Here is a 4928-nt window from a genome sequence, read left to right as displayed (position 1 = left end):
TCTTTACATCTATTATATTGGATGCATTTTTCTAAGTCATTAAAAATGACCCAGAATATTTTCCTTGCTGAATACTGCATTGTATAAATCCTTTCCTTTTTAAAAAATGGTAGAAATGACATTGTAATACATGCCTTTTATATATAATTCATCTGATTATGTCCTTAATATAGATTCTTAGAGGAGCACCTGGCTGGCTCAGCCTGTTAAGTGTCCAACACTTGGTTTCAGCTCAGATCATGATCTCACAGTTTGCGGGTTTGGGTCCTGTGTCAGGTTCTGTGCTGATAGCAGGGAGCTTGCTTAGGATTGTCTCTCTCTCCCTCTCTCTCTACCCCTCCCCTGTTTGCATGTTCTTCTCTCTAAATATATTTTTTTAACGAAAAAAAATATATAGATTCTTAGACATGAAATTTGAGTCAAATGGTATAAACACTTTAAAGGCCTTTGACACAGATTGCCAGACTATGTTCTGGAAAAGATGCTGCCAAAGTATTCACAGAAAATTTAAGTCCCTGAAATACAGAAAATATTAGAAAATAAATGCTAAAAATAAATAAGTTCTAAACGTGTAACTCAAGCTAGAAAAAATGACAAACCTAAAAGTACAAGGATAGAATTTAAAAAAAATTAATAGAATAGAAAATAGCATGTAGAAGCACAATATGTCCTGATTAGAAAAAACAGAAGTAAACCCACACCTAGATATACTTCATAAAATGGAAGAACACTTTTCTACTTTTCACGGTTTTGCTAAACCTTTTTAAAGATAAGGTAATCGGGGTTGTCTGGATGGCTCAGTTGGTGGTGTGTGTGACTTCTGGTCTTGGGATTGTGAGTTCAAGTCAAATGTTGGGTGTAGAGATTTCTTAAAAAATAAGATCCTAAAAAGGTAACCTGAAAATTGACCAGAGAAAAGACAGTGTCTCAGAGGGAACAATAAATTGGTTAATTATGGACTTTATTTATTTTTGTATTTATTTTGGGGAGAGCACAAGTGGGGAAGGCTCTGAGGGAGGGGGACAGAGGATCTGAAGTAGGCTCTGTGCTGACAGGTTGACAACAGTGAGCCCAATGTGGGGCTCGAGCTCACAAACCATGAGATCATGACCTGAGCCAAAGTTGGACACTCAACCGAGCCACCCAGGTGCCCCAATTATGGATTTTTTAATTTTTTTTTTCAACGTTTATTTATTTTTGGGACAGAGAGAGACAGAGCATGAACGGGGGAGGGGCAGAGAGAGAGGGAGACACAGAATCGGAAACAGGCTCCAGGCTCTGAGCCATCAGCCCAGAGCCTGACGCGGGGCTCGAACTTGCGGACCGCGAGATCGTGACCTGGCTGAAGTCGGACGCTTAACCGACTGCACCACCCAGGTGCCCCTTTTTTTTTTTTAATTTTTTTTTCAACGTTTATTTATTTTTGGGACAGAGAGACAGAGCATGAACGGGGGAGGGGCAGAGAGAGAGGGAGACACAGAATCGGAACCCAATTATGGATTTTAAAAAGCAGCCCCAGAGGCTAAGGCACTGCTAAGTAAAAATAAATGTCAATTTAGAATTCTATACCTAGCTATGCTATAATTCAAGAGTAAGGGAGAAATAACTTACACTCAGGGAATAATTTACTTCTATAAGAAACTCTTATAAGGCTTACTATGTGCTAAGCACTATTGTAACCATTCCACAAATATTAATTCATCTGATCCTTATAACAACCCCATGAAGTAGATATTATCATCCCTGTTTTATAAATATAAAAACTGAGGCACAAAGAGATTCAGTAATCAAGGTCAAAGGTCACAGAGCTAGTGATCAATAACAGAGCTGCATAGCCACCACAGGTCATCTGGCTGCAGAGTTGGTGCTTTTGACCAATGCACAAGCTGTCTCTGCTCTAGGATGCCGAGGAGTGGAATTCACAAGGAAGGAGGAAATACAAGAACCTGTGGTAAGAAGCTGGCAAATGTGCAGGTTAATCTAAACTTGCACGGTCTACTTACAACAAAATAGTGAAATATTACACAACCATAACATGTAAGGAGAAGCAAAGCAAGTGTTCTAGTCTCTACCGTTAATAAAGTTTGCATTAATGCCTCTTCTTAAGTTATGAATGTTAACAGCAAACAAAAAGAGATCAAATGTAACTACTATCTTCTAGAACAAAATAGAGAATAAATAAAACATAACCCAATGGAAGGAATGAAAAGAAAACCCAAAAATTCCAATCTGACAAATTTTCAAGGACTTTGACAAGCTGATTCTACAACTTACATGAAAGAATAAAGGGCTTTAAATAGCCAGGATGATTTTTATAAAGCTAGATCACTCAAAAATGTATTATTGGCACAGAGGCACACAAATAATGTCTTCAGTAGATTATCTGTCTGATAGCTTAGATGACAGAAGCTAAAATCCCTTAATTAGTTCTAAAACATCAGCATTAAAAAATCTCAAAAATGGAATGCTTGGGGCATAAAGCAAATTGCAAAAAAACAAAAACAAAAACAAAACAAAAAAAACTAAGATATCATGGACACACAGGTAATTAAAAAAAAAAAAACCCGAACACACACAGAAATAATACACAGCAACTTGAGCATAATGGTTACCTCTGAGCAGGGCTGAGGGAAAAGACAGCATGAGGCTGCAGTTCAATCTGTTTTTTCCTTACCACCCGCCCCCCCCCAAAAAAACCTGATGCTAATGTGGCAAAATTTAACATACTATTGTTATATTTTCTGAACTTTTCTGTATGCCTGAAATATTTTATAATTAAAGTATTTTTTAAATCTAAAAACAGAAAAGAGAAGAAGAGTTGGAGAGGAAAAAGCAAAGAGGAAGAAGGAAAAGAAACTAATATAAATGTGAGTTGTTGGAATTTTATTAATACCCTCATTCAATATTTGAGGGCCTCTCACAAGCCAGTTGCCATTATAGCCCTTGGGCATACCAACACCGGCTCCCAATGTGAGCCGATGGTCTCTGGACAGGTCAGCTGCCAGTCCTCCTAGAGCCCCAAAGTCTCTCTAATGGTGGATATCCTTCCCCTTGCAATGGCTGCCTAGGGGCACATAGTACAAAGAATTTCGACAAAAAGCTCTCTTCCTTACTCACATTTAATGATGAAGCTGGGTCCCTAACCTCTTCCTAACCTCCTGGCCCCAGTCTTCCTGCTTCATGGCCAGGCCCTCAGGCTCCGTCTCTGATTAATTTATGCCTCCTGAAGGGAGTCAGCCTTATTACTGCCTTCCTATAGGATCCCTCCTTCCATTGGGGGGGATAATGGTCCCACCTGACTTGGGCCACTTGGGGAAACAATGAAGCATGGAGTTGCTTTCCAAGGCCCTTCACAGCAGCTTTTCCACCTCTGGTCCCAACTGGCCCTAACGCTGATGGGGTCCGTCTCTACCCACTACAGCTCACCCTCTACTCAGCTCAGACTACTCAGGGAAAGCCCTGTACTGGGGTCACCACACTTGTTTGAAACTTTGGAGAAGCCTCTGGGCTTTCTACCCCCACCATCCCACAACCTCCCTCCTAGGCACTGTTCTTTTTCCTTTCCCTCGAATCATTTCCTTTCAGACTTGCTTTCCTCTCCTGACCCAGCCCCTTTCTTTAGCTGTCTCTTCTACAGACATCTACTCTGAAGATGCCTTACCTCGAGACTTCTATAATCCATGCTGCAAGGCACCCAGAAGCCTGGTGACATGATGGACGGGGAGATGCTCAATTACAGCCAGGAGGCTTTCAGTCTAGAAGGGCCTCTGCCAGGTAAGGGGCATCTTTCCAGGAGGAAAACCTTGTTTGGCACGGGTGCTGGGTTACTTACTGGTTATGTCTAACATAAACCTCTTTGTGATGGAATCAACCTTCTGTGGAGCTTGTCAGTCCAGAGCTTGACACATAATTTCATGTCACAGGATTTTTCCTGAATAATACAATAGATACATGTTTTAGCATGAGTTTTGACAAAAGTATTTTTACAATTGATAGTTTAGGGGTGAGAATTCTTATGTTAAAGGCATATAAATTTACTATAGCGGCTTAATAACATGAATATTATCTCAAGTCCATTAGTATATTCATCAGTTTGACAGGACTTCTCCCCTGCAGGGATTAACTAACGATGAAACCCATGATCTGACTGAAATCTTTACCATGCGGTATTTCAATGTGTGGACTGTGAAGTCTTTACTGCACATCACACTTAAAGGGGTTCTCTCCCAAGTGGATCTGCATTCAAGAGATATTTGTTGAATAGCTACTTGTACCAGGCAGTATGTCAGGAGCTGGGGACAAAATGGTGAACAAAGCATGTGTAACGAGACGCTCATGGGGCTCACAGAATTGTTGCAGAAACAGACTCTGGTAAAGGGGGAGGGAGGCACTCTAATAGAAGTTCTGACCACACGTTCCACACCTGAAGGGTTTGTCTCCCACGTGGGATCTGATGAAGATGAAGGTAACAAACTCTTACAGCATCTATCCTATCTAATGGTTTGTGTGAATTCTTTGATAAACTTGGAGATCTATGCTCTGAAGAAGTTCTTACCACACACACTTGTTGAGTTTCTCTCCTCTGTGGACTTTCAGACGAGCATATAAGTCTGTGTTTTCAGTTTGACGTTTGTGTGGACTCTCTGATGCACTTGGCGATCTATGTTCTGACTGAAGCCCTTACCACATTTATCACATGTGTAGAGTCTCTCTCCAGTGTGGACTCTCTGATGGATGCGAAGGTTGGAGCTATGAGGGGAGCCCTTGCCACACTCACACTTAAAAGGTTTCTCTCCTGGGGCGCCTGGGTGGCTCAGTCGGTTGAGCGGCCGACTTCGGCTCAGGTCATGATCTCGCGGTCCGTGAGTTCGAGCCCCGCATCGGGCTCTGTGCTGACAGCTCAGAGCCTGGAGCCTGCTTCCGATTCT

At 41.5% G+C, this 4928-nt stretch overlaps 1 long non-coding RNA gene across 1 annotated transcript; it reads right to left on the bottom strand.

Annotated features, from left to right (window-relative positions):
• Window positions 1-2868: 2868 nt before the first annotated feature.
• On the bottom strand, window positions 2869-4885 carry LOC122480331. The gene is made up of 2 exons (XR_006296556.1): window positions 4556-4885; window positions 2869-3931 (listed from the first exon to the last, which is right to left on the bottom strand). It is a non-coding gene; the product is annotated as an uncharacterized LOC122480331 (long non-coding RNA).
• Window positions 4886-4928: the final 43 nt, after the last annotated feature.

This window comes from Prionailurus bengalensis, chromosome C1, assembly GCF_016509475.1.
Source record: "Prionailurus bengalensis isolate Pbe53 chromosome C1, Fcat_Pben_1.1_paternal_pri, whole genome shotgun sequence".
In the NCBI taxonomy this organism is placed as follows: domain Eukaryota; kingdom Metazoa; phylum Chordata; class Mammalia; order Carnivora; family Felidae; genus Prionailurus; species Prionailurus bengalensis.
The sequence above is the reverse complement of the archived record's forward strand: the minus strand, read 5'-3'. Positions and strand labels throughout refer to the sequence as shown.